The sequence below is a fragment of the Ostrinia nubilalis genome, chromosome Z (assembly GCF_963855985.1).
Source record: "Ostrinia nubilalis chromosome Z, ilOstNubi1.1, whole genome shotgun sequence".
Taxonomy (NCBI): Eukaryota; Metazoa; Arthropoda; class Insecta; order Lepidoptera; family Crambidae; genus Ostrinia; species Ostrinia nubilalis.
In genome coordinates, this window is record NC_087119.1 from 6,273,163 (window position 1) to 6,295,901 (window position 22,739).

The 22,739-nt window shown below is 36.7% G+C and overlaps 1 protein-coding gene and 1 non-coding gene across 2 annotated transcripts in view; both read left to right on the forward strand.

The window, feature by feature from the left end:
* Nucleotides 1-22,739, forward strand: part of LOC135087175 (forkhead box protein F1-like) — a 284,057-nt gene that overhangs the window by 116,232 nt on the left and 145,086 nt on the right. The window lies entirely within an intron of this gene.
* Nucleotides 21,005-21,077, forward strand: Trnat-ugu (transfer RNA threonine (anticodon UGU)). The gene has a single exon. It is a non-coding gene; the product is annotated as a tRNA-Thr (tRNA).

Genomic DNA, 22,739 nt, shown 5'->3' on the forward strand with positions numbered 1-22,739 from the left:
CTGCAGTCTGCGGGGTGTATAAGCAAGCTAAACACAATAATACGTGATCGGCAAACATTGAATTCCATAAACAATTTTACTACATTCTGAATCTTTAGCTCGGTACACTCTTTTGAGAAAGGTTCGTTATCTTCTTCTCCTGGCATTATTTTTCGTCTAAATCAATTTCGTCTAAATAATTTTATTTTTCCAATCAAAGATGCATAATGCAATACAAAGTTAATTATTTTTAAACATCAGGCAAATGAATTGAAGATAAATTTTACAAACTAAGGAATGGAATAAATCGACATTTCGATGAGCAAAAACCAATCCGGGGGCGTCTGTAGGTACGGAGAGGACCAGGCATTCAAGAAAAACTAGGAGATCGATCGGCTAAAAATATAAATTTTACAAACCAAGGAATTAAGGCCGGGTAGCAGAGAAAATGGCGAAAATGAGGTTTTCATTTTTCATTTTTGAGGTACTAAACAGTAAAATTAAAGGCTAAGATTTTTATTGGGCATAGTTGAGGATATTTTCTAGGGCTATTAACGGATGGAAACACGATTTGATGAAGTTGACTCGATAGAATAAATTCCCAAAGTTACCTCTATTCGTTTTCTATTTATGGTTTTATTTTTAAAATAAGCGATTTGAGATTCTAAATCTTTTACTAAACTAAAGTTCAGAAATAACTTGAGGGCTTTTAACGGATGAAATTTTTATATTGCGTCTTATTTAGTTACTATGTTAAAAAATGTGGAAAAAATCGTCCATGACGGCTTGGACAATCTCAATCAGTCGCGCGGTGGCGCTTACGGAGGACGGACGCGTGTCAGTTTTTTGGCCGTGACAGTTCGCGATTTGTCAATATTTTTGACAATGATGACTTTGATGAGTCACAGTATAATAATATCAGTGTTACTGGAGAAAGCTTAAATTTTTGATAATTAAAAATTATCAATTTTGTCTACCTATTGAAATTTAAATCGTTCGCATCCTTTTAAACGAAGACTCTACTCATGATACATAGTACATTCCTCAAATATGAGACAAAACCAATGAGTTAAAATTACATTTTAATAGTACCTACATACAATCGTCTTACACTCTTTAGAAGAGCACACTGACACAAATAAATAATAAAAAATACTGTCTAAGGTCTGTAGCTAAAGGTCTATGCTGTAAGATAGAAGAATCTTCTAGCCAAAAAGATGGCAGATGTCAACGGATTTAAAACTGGAGTTCATATGACTCCTTGTAGACTTGAGTCTCTAGAGCGTCCCTTCCTCCACCATGCGTAACAATTTTCACAAAAATACTGTCTAAGGTCTGTAGCTAAAGGTCTAAGCTGCAAGATAGAAGAATCTTCTAGCCAAAAAGATGGCAGATGCAGCAGATGTCAACGGATTTAAAACTGGAGTTCATGTGACTCCTTGTAGACTTGAGTCTCTAGAGCGTCCCTTCCTCCACCATGCGTAAGAATTTTCACAAAAATACTGTCTAAGGTCTGTAGCTAAAGGTCTACGCTGCAAAATGGAAGAATCTTCTAACCAAAAAGATGGCAGATGCAGCAGATGTCAACGGATTTAAAACTGGAGTTCATATGACTCCTTGTAGACTTGAGTCTCTAGAGCAGTGGCGTAACTATACCGTTCGAGGCCCGTGGCAAATTCATCGAATGGGCCCTCCCACTTTCCCAATATATAAAGAAGCTGAACCAACAACAATAGTATTTTTTATTTTATAATATTTATTTATACACTTTTATTTGTAAAAGTTAACTAATAAATCACTACGTGAAGTAGGTACATACAAACTTTATAATTATTATAATTTCTTGATTTTATAATTATTCACTTTTAATTAAAGGTACCTATTGAACTGAAATCACAATTTTATTTTAAGTAGGTACACAATTTTAATTATTAAAATTCCTTTCTTCGGACTTTCTGTTCAGCAAAAGTGTTAATGACATCATCAAAGTTCAAATTTCGGGCCATAGAATTTTCGATGGATAGAATAGCCAAATTGCTTAACCTTTCTTGTCCTATAGAATTTCTTAAATAAGTTTTTATCAATTTCAGTTTTGAAAATGATCGCTCGGCACTAGCCGTAGTTACAGGAATGGTGAGAAATAGCAGAAATGCAGTGCACACTTCAGGAAAGCTTGAAGATATAAAATGATTCTTTATTATTAATAAGTCAGCAAGTTCTCTTATAGAAGATGACCTTTCTATTTCGTGTTTAAAAGAGGATCGAAAACTGAGAATTTCTTTGGAAAACGACATAGATATATCATTTTTATATAAATGGACAAATGCTATTTGCCAATAAATCAGTATCATTCAAGTTTTGCAAAGTGGCAGGCTGCAAGACACTAAATTTGGAAACAATTTCATTCATTCCAAGGAAACGCGATCTAAGTTGATTAATGATGATGTCTAGTACACGATAGAATACGTTCACTTTAAACAAGCTTTCAGGATCTTGGAGACGTTCATCCTCACAAATTTCATCAAAATGACGTTTCACTTTTCTCTGACGAGTTTTAGGAAATTCAGGGTTTATAGACCATTTAACTGCAATACTATTTGCTTCCGTTTTTAAATCTTCAAATTCATGTCGATACTTTTCAAGTTCTTCTAGACAGACTTGCAAACGCTTTGAAGCATTTGAAAGATGGCTTTAGATTGAAGTGCTTTAGAAGCCGCGTCTATGGTTTGTAAGACTTTGCAATGGAAAACCAGCAACATAATAAAATTGTAGTTCTCTACCTTCTTCTTTAGCAAGATAGCTTCATTTCTCTCATCTGATTTGGAATTTAATAAAATGGTTTCTGTTAGCGCTTTTTGAACATCAACAAATCGAACCTTTAAAGCAAACATGGCATCAAAGCGTCCTGCCCATCTAGTTGGATTCATTGTTTTTAATGTTACTGAATTTGATGATACAACGGTTTCTCCTTTTTTGTTGTCAGATATAAAACTAGATAATATATTCCATCGTCTAATACTATGGCCAAAAAAATTATAAATTTGTTGCACAGTTTCGAATAATGTTTGTATTTCTATGACCTCTTTTACTGCATCATTTACTACCAAGTTTAAATTATGAGCAGCACAATGGACATACACTGCATTTGGCTCTATATCTCTTATGAGTTTTTGAACTCCGCCATAAGTACCTTTCATGGTATTAGCTCCATCGTACCCTTGTCCACGGCACTTATTCAGAGAAATACTTTTGTCATTTATGGATTTTATTATCTGCTTGGACATTGCTAAGGCAGTTTGATCCTTAACCTCATGAAATCCTAAAAATGACTCTTTAATTACGAGCGCCTTTGGAGTTCCAGTTTCATCTTTCTCGATTACACAGTAACGGTAAAGTTCACACAATTAATCTGTTTTGGAAATATCTTGAGTAGTATCAAACAAAATGGAATAAAACGGTGCGGTGACTATTTCATTTACCAGAGCATTTTCCACTTTTTGAACCAGAACAGCAATGAGCTCATTTTGTATCTTTGGACTTAAGTATTTAATCTGGCCCTTAGGTTTGCTTAGCAACTCTTGTAAAATAGGATCGTATTTGGCTAATAACTCAACAATACTCAAAAAATTTCCTTTTGGACCAGAATCGTTGCCATATACCGTTTCTTTATGGCCACGAAAAGCTAAATTACAGGTTGAAAGTGTCAGAGTAAAATCAAAGAGTCTAGTGAGTACCTGGCTAAAAATTTTTTTCTCTCTTGATAATGGACTCTTGCTCTTCATCTAGTGTTCCATGTAACTGCCACTGTCGATGTACAAAACAAGAATGCAAATGTTCTTTCGATGTCTCATGTCTTTCTATGGCTTCCACAATAATGTTTCCAATCATCATAGCCTTCCATCCAAATATTTTGTATATTTTTAGATGCCCTATTTGCGAATAACCAACATGGTTCACAATATGCTTTTTGAAGCAATAGAGAATAGGACAGCCATGTGCGTTCTAACTTTACGCCAGATTTAGAAACAGTGTAATAATATTTATCTAAGAAAGATCTATTGTTACTATCCCTTAAAAAGGGGCCTTTTGGTTTACAGTGTCCGTTCTCGATCACAAACCGTTTTACTTGATCATTGAGTTCTTTAAAGTTACCTTTATCAGTAACATGCGGTAAAGATTTTAATTTTTCTATGTCCAAACATGATTCATTTAAAGATTTGCTCGTACCTGGTTGTGGTTGCTCTGAATCTAAATATTCACTGTTATCGGGCCCTGCGATATTGCCACTTATGTCATCATTTTCTGCCTTTCCGTCGCACTGTTCATTTGATTCTTCTTGTATACTATCTTGAATATTAAAGTACTGACTTATTTTAGGTAATTTTTTATTTTGTTCTTCAGACTCCTTCTTTCGCTTTCGTTTTTCGCTTCCACTCTGATACTTTCTAGAACAAAACCGCAAAAAGTTTGTAATACTATATTTATACTATAGTTACTAGTATAGTATAGTTATATATATACTATAGTTTTCATTTATTCATAAATCTACTTAATTGCTAACAAATGCCAAAAAAGCTACAGTAAAAATGTTTATAACGAAAGTCCACCGATTGTTCAAAGTTCAATTCAAGTGTCAAATGTAAGTTTTGAAAGAACGATGAACATAGGTACCGAAATAGTTTTGGTGGTTACGAATGTCAAAGTAGTGAATTGATTTTGAAATGCGCGATGAGAATCATTATTTTAAATAATAATTTCGTAACTTGTGATTTCAAACTTTACTACCGATACCTACCGATGATGTAAATGATTAATTTTATGGGTAGATTAAAAATTAAAATAATTGTAATACTTACTATAAATTATTTTAAATATTAGAATAAAATTCTTACCGAGTAGACATTGTCAACCTATTTTTCCTCACTTGCAACAAACAACCAATTCTTACAACAATAAACTGCTAATTGCTCGGTGAGTTCTTGCGTAATACAATAGTGGAGTTTTTCATATATACAAACTCGAATCGGGGATTCCCCAAGCATCAACAAGTATTACCAACATAAATTTTAAGCAGTGTTGCCGATTGAGAAAGAAAAAAATACACCAAACTATTGCGCTAAATTTTAGCTGTGAATTTTATGAATGGCAATAAGAGAAGATGTGTTTTTATGTGAATTTATTTAACCATTATCTAAAATTTAAATTATTACATTTATCAAAATCAACTGAATTAAATAAATGAATATTTTTCTGGTCATCATTACGTCGTTCGGGTGCGGTTAGTGTGTTCACCAGATGCCGTTTCTTTTTTTACAGTTTTAGTCATTTTCTTCAAACCGTGTTCAGGCAACATAAAAGTGTGGCAAATTTTCTTAAGAACTTTCAACTGATGACGTATCATTATAAATGAACTCTGTTAGTAAAATCAGAGACAGTCATAACATAACACTTTAATGTAAAAAAGAGACAAAATAATAAACGCATCAATAACATTGTGGTCGGGGAATACTAAATCCTTCGGGGAATTCCCAGATCGTAATTTATGTAACGTTTTACGGCTCTGGCAATTAACTTATTGGCTTAAATTTACGATCGTCAATAATTTTTACAATTTTCTACTAGATTCCAAAAAATATTTTTTAGCGCATTGTATTGAGAAAAAAAGCGCTGAAGAGTTTAGAATTGCGCTATCTAGCGAGAAATGCACTATAACGGCAACACTGATTTTAATGCCGGCAGTATACCTACCTAGTCTCAGCGAAACATGCCCAGTGAATATAAATGTAAACCAATATACACATTTTTGAGGTATGTTTGTCCACACATGTTTCCAAAATTATTACGAGTAATTGGATTTTGAACATTCTTTATAAAACTGGGTTAAATTTTTTTTTACCAATGCATTGAAAGTTTAATACCTAGGTATATTTTTTTTAGTTGTGTATGCAACTAAGAAGGTAACAAATAAATTAAAGACAAAACTTTTTTTTACTTAAGTAGTATGTGTAATAATAAATGTTGGGAATTGAGATTTCCTCTGACCGGGCGGGGGCCCCTTCGGGCTGGGGGCCCGTGGCATTTTGCCGACTTGCCACCCTATAGTTACGCCACTGCTCTAGAGCGTCCCTTCCTCCACCATGCGTAAGAATGTTTCAAAAATACTGTCTAAGGTCTGTAGCTAAAGGTCTAAGCTGCAAGATAGAAGAATCTTCTAGCCAAAAAGATGGCAGATGCAGCAGATGTCAACGGATTTAAAACTTGGAGTTCATGTGACTCCTTCTAGACTTGAGTCTCTAGAGCGTCCCTTCCTCCACCATGCGTAAAAGTTTTCCAAAAATACTGTCTGAGGTCTGTAATAAAAGTCTAAACTGCAAGATAGAAGAATCTTTTAGCCAAAAACATGGCAGATGCAGCATATATCAACGGATTTAAGACTGGACTGGCACCACCTTGCAATGTCATCCTCTCATTGTTATCTGTAATGTAAATTATTTTTAAAATGTATTTAAAAAATAAAATGTTAGTTTTATTATTTCAATAATCTGACCTCTCACTCAACTACACTACACAAACACCTTTGTTCGCAACTGTACTGACGAAACCTCGATATTATACCGTTCATTTAAGATGGCAAGCTTTTTGCTGCGGTAATGCACTCCAGGTAACCGTGTGTGATGCTTATTGCTCATAGTGATTTTCGATACAGAGCCCCGTACATACGTTATACATAAATTATGGAAAGAAAACACCCAGACCAATACAAACAAATATGTATGCAATTTTAGTATGATATTCTTATTTATTAATAAACAAAAAGACTGAACAAAATTGATGCGTGTACTGATTAATGTAATTAACCACATGCAAAGCTTTGTGAATTGCAACAACTATAATTTATTATCCAAGCTCTAAATAATCGCTACTACGAGTAACTGATCATAAAATGATTTTCCAATCGCTCAAGCTCCCGAGGATCTACCGATAGGTCGGGTGACGTAATCTTGAAATTCTTTTAGCCGGCGCGGAACTTCCGGAAGGTCGGGTGACGCCACGCCTCTTTGAACCGTGTTTACTTTGGCAGTTATATTCTATATTTATTCGATTCTAAAATATATTCCCAAAAATTTTGAAAGTTGTTTTAATTTGTATCACTTGGATATGATTTGTATTAGAAAGTGCTGTGAGTGTGACGCTTGAACGGAAGGAAGTCAACCTAACCTAACCAACTGCGTATTTCCAAACTGCGTATTTCTATACTGTGTAGCCGCGAGAGCTCTTTGGCGCGCTGTCTTCGGCGAAGTATTGCGCACGCAGATTTTGACAGCGCGAAATACCTACTTTAGCAGAAATACCAAGCCTTAATTAAACTTTTCGACGTGCAAATTGGTAGATTACCAAATCTGGAGACGTCTGTAGGTACTGAGAGGACCAGGCATTTATGAAAATCTGGAGGTAAATCGGCATAAAGCGTCACGTTGCCATAGTTACGTGTAAACCACTTAAATTGCAGCACTTCGCTTTGATGTCTCGTGCACCAATGTCCATGACATACGGCTACTATTCGATTGGTTCGCATGTTCGCAAAGTGCAGAATGCCACTCACTCGTATCTGGCTAGGACGCGTTGCCCTTGGTTACCGATAGTTGTTACAAAGTTTCAGTGCATCGATGTACTACGCATGCGATTATGCGATTGAGATGGTAGATGAGACAGACAATTTGTGTGAGCTGCATCCACTTTCACGTTGAACATTGACCTCCTGGAATATGATGGTGTCCTGGTAACTGAAAGTCAATTTTAAGGTTGAGATGACCGCGGCGAAGGTCTTGTCAGCTGTCCAAGAACATTACTCGATTGATTCACCGTTTGTTTAATAAGGAGTTAAGACGACAATGTTTTGCAAGTACCTACTGCCTCTATGTATATTGTATATATTTGCCATTTTAGCAAAACGTTAGCAATAATTGACAAGAACTGACAGCCTTTGAAATAATAGAGAAGTGTATAAAGAAAATGCTCTTTTTATTATTTTGGTTAGCCTATAGAAGGCAACATCGCACTTCGTTACTTCGAGCACACTCGGAGGTCATAAATCAGAAGAGGTAGAACAAATGCAATGTAGGCGTGGCTAGACAGGGCGCGTTGCCCTTGGATACCAGAATTGTGTACAAACAAGTAACATCTAAGTTTCAGTGCATCGATGTACCTAGTAAGCATGCGATTATGCGATTGAGATGGCAGATGAGACAGATACTTTGTACGAGCTGCATCCACCTTCACGTGTAGCATAGAACTCCTAGAATATTATGATGCCCTGGTACCTAAAAACATATTTTGTCTTGTCAGCTGCACAAGAACTCGATTGATTCCCCGTTTGCTTAATTCAAAGTTAATTAAAACGACCATGTTTTGCAAGTACATACTGCCTCTATGTATAATTAATTTGTTTATATTCGCCATTTTAGCCTAATGCCAGCAAAACAATAACCAAACCAGGGGTGTCCCATCAACTTTAAGCTGACAGCCTTTAAAAAAGCATTTAGTTGTTCGCTTCAAGATCTGAAACCTTGGTTTATATGGTCTAGATTTTAGGTATTACCCAAGTTGTGTATTAAGAAGTGTATAAAGAAAATTATTTTCATTTGGATAGACAACATCGCACTTTGTTACTTTGAGCACACTCGGAGATCATAAATAAGAGTAGATGGAACAAATGCAAAGAAGAAGTGGCTAGTAGTACGCGTTGCCCTTGGTTACCCGAGTTGTTTACAAACATTGACATCAAACTTTCAGATTCAGAGCTGCAATGCATCGTTTTACGCATGCGATTATGCGATTGAGATGTCAGATGAGACAGATACTTTGTATGAGCTGCATTCAGCTCCGCGTGAGGCATAGGACTCCTAGAATATTATGATGCCCTGGTACCTGAAAATTTATTTTGAGGTTGGACTGACCGCGGGCAAAGGTCTTATCAGCTGCCCAAGAACACTACTCGATTGATTCGTCATTTACTCAACATGTATAATTTTGGATACATTCGCTCCTTTTAAATGTTTTATAAAATAACTATAAACTGACAGCATTTGAATAAATAGTTAAATTAAAAATCTTAAAAATATATTTGATCAATATTCAAGATTCAAACGATTGCATTATCAGTTTTAGCAGACCACCAAAGGCAAAAATCTAATAATGAAGTGGTCTTATATTTGTATACGTTATTATCATTCATAGCACATAGTTGCCCGCTTGAATAATACTGCATTCTTTTTCTTCGTGGTTTATAGTTTAAGATAAGTTACTAAAACCACTTTAAGTCTTAAGAAATATTTGAAGGTAATTCCTTTCTCATTGGGTGCTAATGCCACAAGGCAACATTGCAAGTTGTTACTTCGACTATACTCGGATCTCATAAATATGAGGAGATGGAACAAACGCAAAGTAGGCGTGGCTAGAACTACGCGTTGCCCTTGGTTACCTGAGTTGTTTACAAACTATAACATCAAAGTTTCAGCTTGAGAGCTGCAGTGCATTGAGTACGCATGCGATTATGCGATTGAGATGGCAGATGAGACAAATAATTTGCGTGAGCTGCATCCACATTCACTAGATAGAACTCCTAGAATATTATGATGCCCTGGTACCTGAAAATATATTTTGAGGTTATAAAATGAGGTTGTTAAACAAATTAAATAAAATAAATAAAATAAAATATGTTCCGCAGCGTATAGTAGGTTATATCAGCTTTCTAAGAACAAAGTTGAGACGAATAAGTTTGGCGAGTAATACAATTTAAAGAAAATGCGCAACAAGGCAACATCGCATGTTGTTACTTCAACCATATTCGGAGCTCATAAATAAGAGGAGATGTCTGGCCTGGACGCGTTGCCCTTGGTTACGAGTTGTTTACAAACAAATAACACCAAAGTTTCAGTTTCAGAGCTACGATGCATCGAAGTACGCATGCGCTTATGTGATCAAGATGGCAGATGAGACAGATAATTTGAATCATCTGCATCAACCTTCACGTGGAATATTGACCTCCTGGAATATTATGATGCCCTGGTACCTGAAAATACATTTGGAGGTTATAATGACCGTGGCGAAGGTGATGTCAGCTTCCTAAGAACAGAACGCGTCGTAACAACGATCATGTTTTGCGAGTACTGCCTAACTCTGCTAAGCTCTTTTGAAATGTTATTTCAATCATCATCATCATCATCATCTCAGCCATAGGACGTCCACTGCTGAACATAGGCCTCCCCCAATGCTTTCCATGTTGCCCGGTTGGTAGCGGCCTGCGTCCAGCGCTTTCCTGCTACCTTTATAATGTCGTCGGTTCACCTTGTGGGTGGACGTCCTATTATAGTCGTTATTTCAATATTATAAGCAAAACTCATAAACAAGACATGACTGTCTCAGTAATTATAATTTGACAGCCTTTCAAATATATTATTTTAAATATTCCAAGATTCAAACTTTTCCAAAATAAAATAATCCATTGTGACGTAGCCAGATTTGGATAAGATTTTATAACATTTACTTGCCCGCATAAATGACATTGAAAAGTTTGTCGTGGTGATTTAGGGATTACCATGTACCTACTTTGAGTTTTAATCATAATTATTAATTTGCAATTAAACATGGTATTATAAAGATGTTAGGTACAGGCAGTGAGAACGATACATGTTTAGCTAAAATTATTAGCATGCAAAAGTTAAAAACGGTTAACGGTTTTAAAAATGCCTTTCTTGTTTGATGGTAGTGCAACATCGCACGTTGTTACTTCGTCCATACTCGGAGCTCATAAATAAGAGGAGATATCTGGCCAGAACGCGTTGCCCTTGGTTACGAGTTGTTTACAAACAAGTAACATCAAAGTTTCAGCTTCAGAGCTGCGGTGCATCGATGTGCGCATGCGATTATGCGATGGCAGATGCGACAGATAATTTATGTGAGCTACGATCCACTTTCACGTGAAGCATAGAACTCTTAGAATGTTATGATGCCCTGGTACTTGAAAATATATATTGAGGTTATAATGACCGCGGTGAAGGTTAGACAGCTACCCAAGAACACTATTTTTTTGCTTCACATACTTGCTAAGTGCCATGCGTCTATGCATCTTTTGGGTCCATTTCCTATTTTGAAACGGTTTTATTTAGCTTAGTTTCTTTATTTGGTTCGAATTATGTGTACAAAGGCAAAAATCTAAAACAAAACTCGACTGTGTCATCAACTTAAAAGTACAGCCTTGATATAACAATTAATTATGAATTTTGTCTGTGATAATTGCATTTGCAAGATAGAGGCGATTAATTCATACCTGAAAAATGTTTCCTAAAATAAGTGCAAATACAGAAAGAAGTCTTTAGATGAAAAACATTCATTAAAATTTAGTTCTCGGCTTCAATGATACTGCAAAATCTATCTAACATTTTTTTTTGTCTAGGTAAGGGTCTAAAGTCTAATGTATAACCAGTGTATATAGTGTAAAGAAAGTGCTTATTTAATTGGACGGCAATGCAACAAGGCAACGTCGCATGTTACTTACAGCAAATTCGGACATCATAAATATGAGGAGATGGAACAAATGCAAAGTGGGCGTAGCTGGCCAGGACGCGTTGCCATGGTTGCAGAGTTGTTTACAAACAATGACACCAAACTTTCAGCTTCAGATCTATAGTGCATCGATGTACGCATGCGATTATGTGACTGAAATGGCAGATGAGACAGAACATTCATGTGAGCTGCATCCAAGGTGCACCCCACTACACTTGAAATAACTCCTCGAATATCATGATGCTCTGGTACCTGAAACTATTATTTGGGGTTAGAATGGACCTTTGCGCAGGTTGTGACAGCTGTCAAAGTAGCACTTGATACATAACACTTATTAGAGGCTCGAGATCACAAAAACTTCAATAATTTGAAGCCGAGAGCTTCATGATGTAATGTAATGAGGGCTATCGTTTTTATACTTAACAGTTGGCACCCCTGGCGATTGACAGGACCTTACTCTAAAGTGGCGCCATCTTGATGAGTGCAAATGCGATAGTCCTCCTACCACTTTAGCGCTCACAAGTTGGCGCCACTGTCTTCGCTACTAGCAAGTGACAGGACCTTACTCTACAGTGGCGCTAACTGGTGAGCGCTAAAACGATAGCCCTCATTGTGATGGATCTCTCTTCGAAACAGATTTAGATTTGGTTCTGCTTGCATAATAATATATAAATATTATTTGGTATTAGTAATTGCATAATACCTATTATGTCTCATGAAATGAATCATAAAGCTTGGTTCAGTAACTTTGAAATTATAGCATTGTTCTTTGTGAAGTTTCAAATTTTTTTAACTTTGCTTGCAGTGCTAAGTATAGTCAAATCCAATCATTTAGATCTCCATTCTTTTTGCGGCGAATGCAAAACATGCTAGAAAAGAAAATCAAAATTGCTTCAGTTATTCAGGAGCTAATGCAAGACAATCAGAAAGACACATCAAATACTTTTCGCGAATAATAATGCGAAAACTGTTTTCGCGCTAATGTCTTTTCGCGCTAGTGTCTTCGCGCTCATGTCTTTCGCGCAAGTGTCCAGATACGATGAATGATAAAACTTAACAAAATTTTATTTACCTTTAAGACTTTTATATTTTAATAGTAAAAGGTAAAACCATTTAGAAATCCTATGAGAACGTTTTCGACTTCTACGCGGACGAAGTCGCGGGCAAAAGCTTGCACAGATATAAAATAAGATGCTGTTTATTTGTCTTGTATGACTAACACTGTTGCACTTGCATAATCTAAGGGTACTACTACCTACCTACCTACTCCTGAAAAATAATAAGCACACGAGCTTTACACTTAATTTTTACTTATTATTTTTATAAAAAATACTGAAGTGTGATTTGTTAATCCGATGAAAAATTTAATGTTATTTTCAAGTAAATTGCTCATTTGACTGCAGTGCATCACAAGTGGTGCACCTGGTTGCACTTTTGATGCACCAGTACCAGGATACCAAGGATTGTGAAGAGGTAAGCATCACCACCGGCAACTTGTACATAGCTACTCACTACTTGAACTAAAAGGGATGCAACATATTTCAACTCCATTTGGCCTGAAAGGGATAGAGATTACGCAGAAAAGCCCGTATCTAGACCACATAGGTACGCTACGAGTAGTATATGCCATTCACACATTGATAAAGTTAGTACGTTTGGTATAACACACACATACAGAATATAGGCTAAGTCTTTTCCACTAGTGAATGGATAGTATCGCTCCTCTATTTCCGCTTAAACAACGGGCAAACTGTGTTCAAATGTGACGGACATGTCATCAATTACTGTGCGATTTAAGATTCAAACAACATGGCAATATGGTCTAAATTAGCTTAGGTTACGTGACGATATCCTGAAAGCTTTAGGGAAATTCGCGGGTTTCCAGTGGGGCCCGTTGGCTTTTGGGAGAGCGCCGACATGTATGTGTTGGAGATAGGAGATTCGAATCCTCCGCGGGCCCTGCAGGAGGCGTACAAGTGGTTACGCCTCCTTTTTGCTTTTTTTTTTAAATAGTTATCTATATTGTATAATATAAAAATGAATTGCAAAATGTGTTGGTAAGCGCATCTGAACAACGCCTGGGCCAATTTTTTTTTAATGTTGGTTGAAATCCAAGGATGGTTTAATTCAAGGTTATGGTACGGCGAGAAAAGGTCGAATAATTTCCGGGAAAACCCTAAAAAAAACTCGAGGCTTCGCCCCTAAGGGGGTAAAACGGGGTCCACGCGTACGAATCGCGGCCAATCGCTAGTTACAATTTCCCCCTAAGAACTTAAGTTAAGGTTCGGACAAACCAACGCGTGCAGCGATGGCGATGGCGATGGCGACCACTGCGCGTGCAAAAGTTGTTTCAAACTGCCGCGACCGCGATGGCGATCACTGCGCGTGCAGGTTGTCACTGTCACCACAACTGTCACGCATATTGTCAATCACGCCTATTCGGCAAAATTGAAACTGAATTAAATGATTTGTTTGGAGCTTTTGATGCAATTGAGACAGTGGAAACACTTTTTCACTCTAGTTTATTCAGGCGGCCATATATTATATAATGAGACAGGATTACATGCGGTATAGGTAGTAGGTATTGTTTACTCATAACCAAGCTATAGTCCCTAGAGCCCTAACAATACCTTTTAATTAGATTTAAAGAAAGGTTTGATAAGAAGGAGGACTGCACTAAGGCTTTCTTGGCCTCAGTGGGGGAAATGAAACACAACGCGGACGGTTGATATCTGGTTTATTACTGTTATGCTATTGCTATATACAAGATTTACATAATGTACACAATTCAATGTGTTCAGTCCAATGTGCCGTCGGTGTAGAGTGCCTACGGTGCACGTTCGTTCAGGGTTCATTATCCTTGTGGGCAAGTAAGATTATAACCAATTCATCTTTTTCCTTGAGGGAAAAAAATTGCCCCATTACCTTTTACCATTGTCGTTGTTATCGTTAAATCACACAAAACTACACTTAACTCATTACAACATCTATCAAAATCAATTTTCATTTTCATTTTTGGTGCAACAGTCATCTTGACATTTACTTTTTTTAAGGCAAAGGAAATTACATTATGCACCCAAACCACAGAGTACATAATAGTCCAAATATCTTTTTTGTCTTTAATAATAACCCAAAAATACAAAAAAGACATCAGTTTTGATCAACTAGGTGTTTCTAGTGGCACTAAATTAATGACTGAGACGTTTGATGACTTTAATTAGGTTTTTATTTATGGCATACTTAGAATGGCCTTTGAGAAAGCTGCAGACATGTACGTACATTCTCAATTATTTTGTTCTGCAGATAATATCCCAATTTTATTTATGAAGTTGAAGAAGCAGGTTCTCGAGAAAACTAGAATAAATTTGTTTATTACATAAAAATAAATTCTGACATTGATACTTTATTCTAAAACCTTTTTTATTATTCAAGTAGGACAGACTAGTGGTATGTTATGAATAATTCATTTTTAATTGTGTAAAAACTTTTTAACAGATCCTACTTACTATTTATTACATCGATTTTAAAAAACAGAAACGTCACAGTGACAAAATATGTCGCGATGATCGCTGATCGCTGCGTGCAGACGCTGCATAGATCGCCGCGACCAATGACAGGACGCGTTGATGTGAACACATCGCTACAAATTCATACACGCTGTCTGGTCGCCATCGCCATCGTCATCGTGCACGCCGGCTGCACGCGTTGGTCTGGTCTAACCTTAAAACCAATACTCGTATACCTTGATTTTTTAGAATCCAGCAGAGATGTAAACAAACACTTTCATACACAATTACACCATAATCACTTACGTGTTCATAATATCATACACATTATTTAACAAGCCCATGAAAACAACTTTATTTTCACGTTTATACAAGTTTGAAATCAATCTTTGAAACAAATTATTTTAGCAAAATACGTGGACGATGAAAATTTGTGAGACTTGTCAAATTGACTTGACGTTTAAAATCATGTGTTATCTCCATATTGTCTATGACTTGTCTCTGACACATCAGTGCTGTAACCTGTGAGTCATAGACAATAATCTGTAAATTTAATCGATATTACTTTAAGTATTCACTTATTCCGATTACTGATTAATTTTAAATAAAAAGTATACGATACTTTGTTTAGTTTTTCAGCGATAACTTCGACAATATTGGAGATAACGTAATTATAATTATTTTTCTACTTTTAGTGTATAGTTTTTCGGAGTCAGTTTAATTTTTAGTCGGTTTTATTTAAACGAAATTATTTTACTTTTTTATGCAATTATGCTTACGTATTTGTTCCATTGCTTATTTTCCTATATAAGTAAACAAAATAAAAGAAAATAAAAATCTTCTTTTAATTGATAGCATCTTAAATTACCTCCCTAGCGGAATAGAGCAACAAAGAACTGAGCGAGCGAGATGTCACTAGTAGCAACACTGTCAAACAGAACTTTTTGCAAATATTTGAAGTTTAATAACTTTACGGATATCATTGATTGTTTTACTGTCCAGTGTGTTTTTTGATTACATCTGTGCATACAGTTTGTTTCCTGTTCTCTAAAATTTCATAATCAGTTCACATTCAATGTTGCGACTTTGTTGCATATTTTTAGGTTAGTATTTTGACGATCACCCGGCGATGATACGCAAGTACTACAATATTTTCACTTCGCGATTAACGAGAGGTTTTGTCGCATCACTAGTTCACAGACTAAAAATATTTTTATGTCAGTTGGCCATTTTTGATGACATTTCTGCTGATTTCTAAAAAATTAGACTGTAAAACACGGTAGTTTTAACTCTGCCCTTAGCAAGCACGTGAATCAATCGAATAAGGTCCGTATGTCGAAGACATTAAGTGCACGGTGCATCAGAGCGAAGTGCATGCAGTTCTGGGTTACACGTAACCATGACAACGCGACGCTTTTAGTCGAGTGACCTTCTGATTTTTAACACGCTGAATTACACGCACTTCTAATTCTTGTATCATCATGAAAGTTGGCAATTATATGTAGATTAGATGACAATACAATATTATCGTACCATCGAGCTGGTCTGATGGTGGGACTGGAAGGGGCCATAGGAACTCCTAAACAAAACGGCGGAATCGCATCGAGTTTGACTTAGTTAACCTTTGATTCCTGGTTACGGTAATTCTTTAGTTCGTCATTTATATGTATAGCATAGCCATAAAAAATGCATCAAGGTACAATAATTTCATTATTTTTATATCAATAGATGGTTAAACGGAGGTTCAAAAGACACCATTTGCAAACTGTTACCAAAACTTAAGAATGGAGCACCCAAGATTGAATGGTTATAATTATTTTGTTCTCCACTTTGCGGATCTGTGCCCCGATTGCGCTAAATATTTTCAACTACAACGCTACTGGACGACGAACGAAAATCAGCTGTTTGCACAAATTCGAATCGCGGTGTCGCGATGTCGCTTTGACAGCTAGTTCAAACGAAAGCAAAGCGCAACTGCATCTTTGTGTAAAAGCTGAAACAAAGTTACTTTTTCTTAAACGCAATTCAAACGCTTCACGAACATTTGCTGTATTTAGTGAAAAAATAAGGTGTTCGGACTTTTAATGGAAAATGTTTAAATCCGTTTGCATCCGTCCGCTTGTTTCGTCTTTACCGTGATACCGAATTGCACATCAGGTGGAATCAAAATGGAGTGTGGACTAGAGATGAAACGCAAATGAATTGGAGACATTACAAATTACCCAATTGTGGGTCTCTCTAATATGTGGCGTACATGTAATCACGCGTGTATCCCGCGTTCCCACCTAATAAGAAAAACATGTCATTGTATAAAATTATGAAATGCGGGCAGCCCGAATCCGGAACAGATCCACACATGTGCAGATATCCGCATCACAGAAAAAGGCACTAAAACTATTTGAGTGGTAGAATGCTTCGGAACTAGATGGAACGGAACGGGAACGGGAATGGGAACGGAAACGGGAACTAGAAGGCAACGTTCTGTTCAGCAGACTTGGGAATCATAAACATGAGGAGATGGAACAAACACGAAGTGGGCGTGTCTGGTCTGGACGCGTTGCCATGGATACCCGATAGTTGTTTATACCATGCAATATGAAGAAAGGTGCTATTTATGGACGCGACTGAAATGGCAGATGAAACAGATAATTTATGTGAGCTGCATCCAAGGTGGATGCACCCCACTTCACTTGAAAGCTTAACTCCTCGAAATCATGATGTCCTGGTACCCGAAACTAGTATTGGGGTAGGAATGCACCCCCGCGGAGATTTTGACAGCTGCTCAAGAACGATTGATTAACGTGTTTGAATGAAGATGACCATATTTTAACGTATTATGTACCTTTAGGTTCCCACACTTTATCAATTTGAATATGTTTTTTCTTATTTACTTCCAATATAATATTAATTTGACATTGAGCAATATAAACGAATATACGAGTATATTATAATACACAAGTTACATTGAACAAACGCGGAGATCATAGAAAAGAGGAGATCGAAGGACTACCAAGCACGTGGCTGGACGTAGGACGCGTTGCCCTTGGTTACCTGTAGCAGAAAACATCTCACATTTAGCAGAAGCGTTGCCTTGGTTACAAGAGAGTTGTTTCCCAATGTATAGCATTCAAGTACAAAAGCTCTAGTGCATCGAGACATGGTCGCGACGGAAATGGCAGATGAGACGGAAAATTTGTGTCAGCTGCATCCACTTTCACGGGAAACATTGAACTCCTGGAATATAATAGTGCCCTGGTGCCTGAAAATATATTTTGAGGTTATAATGACCGCTGCAACGACTTTGACAACTACCCAAGAACACTATTTGATTGAATCCGCGTGTTTGCTAAGACGGCAATGGGGTATCTTTGGGAACATTTGATATGTTCAAAACTCTAAAACAGAACATGTCTGGACAGTTTTATGATGTTTGTTACTGGATATAAAATGATGATGTAGTTTGAACAATCGATCGATCTAAATACTATTTCAATTTAAGAATGTCTCAAGAAAATACTTTTTAACTGGATGGTCCATGCAAGACGGCAACATCCCATGTTGCTACTTCGATCGCACTAGGAGATCATAGATATGAAGAGGTTGACTGAAGCCATATAGGCGTGGCTAGCTAGGACGCGTTGCCCTTGGTTACCGATGATTGTTCGCAAAATAACTTGCAAGTAAACACTCGATGTGCGCACGCAACTGAAATAGCAGATGAGATAGAAAGTTTTTAATGAGCTGCATCCACTATCACGTAAAACATTGTGCTCCTGAAATAATATGGTGCCCTGGTACCTGAAAATATTATTTGAGGTTAGAGTGACCGCTGCAAAAGTTTTGACAGCTGCCCCGTAACCGCAAAAAGCTCTTTTGGGTATTTTTATTCAGAATGTATATTTACGATTTTTGACATTAACAAAATAATATTTTTACTGATCGGCCTGGCCTATCTTTATGTCTATCAGTGGTATATAAGTGCGCGTGGATGCACAGGGTGTCACATGAACCAATCACAGAGCTCTATTCAACGCTATGCTTTCGATTTGCTGCTTCACTTAAGCAAGCATCGTTTGTGAATACGGGCGTAAGTGTTTGTTTCAGTTCTCAGAGCAAATAAGTTTGATTTGATGGTTTATGTATGCTGTACAGCATATTGTTATGATGGGAATCAGATACCAAAAGCACATTTGAAAGCTTTATGCAATGCTGCAAGTACACTATGCGGAAAATGACTGATATAGACCCAATATACTGAACTGTCCTATCCGTGACATTGACAGCGGGACGCCACCGTCAATACCGGATCGCTGGTTCCGATTTTTTCCATGTTGGAAACTGTATAGCTGAACGATAGTGGCACCCCCCTGTCAATGAGTTTGGTGGAACAGTTCAGTTTAGGTCATCTATACGAAGCGCGAGCCCGCACACCGAAGTATGGGCGACGCACGGGTGGGGGAAGGTGAAAGTAAGCGAGATGCGTGTTCACACTATTACGTCTCGATCAACTTAACGCATAGTGTACTTGCGCCACAAAAGTTTCGGCGAAAGCTTGAGGTATACATGAAACAGGAGGTCGATAGAAAGCAATTAATGCAATACAGTTGTCTCGCTCAGTACCCTCATGTCATAGTAGAAACAAATAAGTAGGCCAACGTGAGCCCCGAGCGAGCGATAATAGTCTAAAGATGTAGGTACGTCTACGTCTGTCACTATAGTGTATTCAATCGTCAAAAATGAATAGTCAATCTTAGGTACTAAGATAAGCATGACTGATTGATATTTTTAGAGTCGGAGCCAGAAGCATATTTTATACTTTATGAACTTGGCAGTCTAATGAATAAAATTAAAAATGTACTAATATGGTTACTCACTTTTTGTGAATAAGTAGTACTTAACAATTATATTCCTAATTTAATGAAATGCTACGAAGAGATTAGGTATAAACTGATTTGATGATGATGTTAAAATTAAAAGTGACAATATTAGCCAGGCGGTGAAGGTTTCGGATTTGCGTACTCGAGGAACGCTCAAACCCCGCCGCTGTTCGAGTTTTTGTGGTGAACTCACTGGTAACACAAGCATATTTCGCTAGATGGCGTTGTCTTTGAGTTAGCACGCGGTGTATTTACGTTTTTACCCGACTGCGCCAGAAGGAGGGTTATGTTTTTCGAGTGTATGTATGTATATTTCTTTGGCACGGCCTACAGCCTAAAAGGCATCGATTTTAGATTCCGTTGCATTCAAAATGATTTCCACAGTTGTTTAAATAACCAAATGGAAGTGAACGTGGAAAAAAGAAAAAAATATCAAATAAAGTTCTCATGAATTATTAAAGTATTTTATGTGTAATATAATTAATGGTAGGCATATCAAAGAATAAAAAAACAACAATCACCGATCTCGTACCGATCATTGAGCATATTGGAAATGAATCTACGGAATTCCAAAAAAAAAATGACGCTGCATGAGCGACGAGAAACTTGGGGTAAGGAAAAAGTTACAAAATGAAACTACAACGTTGAATGATAATTATTTTATTTTTAGATTAACATGAATCCTTGACATAACAAACGAATTGCATTTAATTTTATGAATGAGGCTATAGAAGTTTGACTTTTTTCAAAAAGGTTAGGCTACAGGGCAAGCACTTAACCCGATCGTCATTGTTTTTGGCACAAATTTAAGCTGTTCGAAATTGTTCAGAGGAGTTTTTCTCATTTTTATATCATTCTTCGTTTCCGAAATATCGAGAGTCAAAATCAAAAATTATTTTTTTCACTATTTCAGCCTTAATTTTTTTTATGTTTGAGTATCTCGAATAATTCTTTTGGCACCTTACAGCCTAGCTCTTGTAAATAGGTACGCGTATTTTGAGACTTTTTCGAATTTATCACCAAATTAAAATTGTGCCAATCCTGAATGTTATGATGAATTTCGTCGTTTATATGAACGGAGCCGTAGCTCAGTTGGGAGAGCGCTTGCTTTGTACGCAAGAGGTAGCTGGATCGAAACCAGCCGGGTCCTGTACGTTTATATTGCACAAACAACACCATGTGCTGTATAAACGTCTTTTGTTATGCGCGAATTTAGTATTTTTTTCGTTGTTTTTTTTAAACTTTATGTCATTGTTTACAAACCTTGTTTGCAAGCTAAAAAAAGTCAACGCCATATTATGCATATTAGAAAAATATTGAAGTATTCTTCGCTAGGAAAAAGCCGACTCAAAGTGACTGACTGACTGACTGACATAGTGATCTATCAACGCACAGCCCAAACCACTGGACGGATCGGGCTGAAATTTGGCTTGCAGGTAGATGTTATGACGTAGGCATCCGCTGAGAAAAGATTTTAAGAAACGGGATCCACGCGTACAAAGTTTTTGTTTGCATTTTTATTCTATCTTGATTAATAACTATTGAAGTTACCTATAAAAATATGTTAATTATGTTCCAGTATTGAGCTACTCGTAACTCTAGCGAAATAAAGAAAAACTTGAAATAGGTTGCCTTACATTATTTTTAATATCTGTTTTTTATCCGTTTATCTGTCAGAGCCCCCTATTAGTACTATATCAGTTCTAGATTCCGTATCAACACGGTTCTTGCTAATTATGGCAGGCTGAACCAGCCAGCCAGCCTAAACGTGTTTGTTCTGGAATTGGAGCATCCAGCTAGGTGGCACCCCTGGTTATTCCTTCACGTGAACTAATGTGAATTTATATGTCAAGATTTCGATTAAAACAAACAATTACTTTATAAACCTGTAAGATAAATTGTTTTTATTTATTCTAGAAATTGTATCTATCAAGCGAAAAAAACATGCCCTTTAACAAAAACTCCCGCCTTCAGAATAATTAATGATTACTAAGTTTTCTCACACGATTAAATGAATGAGACAGAAACTGTTTTAAAGTTGGTTAGCGGTTTGAGTGACGACTTATATCATGTAGCTGCTTATCTTAAAAATCACTTTATTAAACCAATTATATTGTTCATTCGTTCGTTCGTTTCAGCTGAAAGATATTATTCACTGCTGGACAAAGGCCTCCCCCAAGGATTTCCACAAAGACCGATCCTGCGCCGCTCGCATCCAGGCACCACCCGCGACCTTCACCAGATCCACGGTCCACCTAGTGGGAGGCAGCTATTATATTGTTACTCAAATCAAATCAAATATGTAATACTTATTAAATTTAATACATTAGTATAAACATTCGTATCCAAAATGGCATTCTGTGTGGAAAAACTGAATAAAACTGAAAACTCAAGAACATAAATTTTTTAAATTACACAAAGCTGATTGATCACATTTTCTGTCGCTTTTTTACTAAGGGACTCCTTAAAACTGTAAAAAAAAGCTCTTTAATAGGTACAACTACCGGCACCGAGCCCACAAGTATCAATATGTATTAATTTGTCCTGATAAAATAAATAACGTAATTATTCTTCTACTTTTTAGTGCATTATTAGGAGTGTGTTTTATTTTTAAATTAAACATGTTTGTTCTGAAATATTCCGGTAGCAATCAAAACTAATTCACAAATGTAAAATTGGTTATTAAGTCTGAAACTCGTAGACTACGGCTCGTAGCAAACATGCCGGTCCAAATACTCGGGCAACGGCTAAAAGGGGCACCCCAGCAAAAAGGCATGCTACGAAAGCTACGTCGCGTCGTAGCGACTACTAT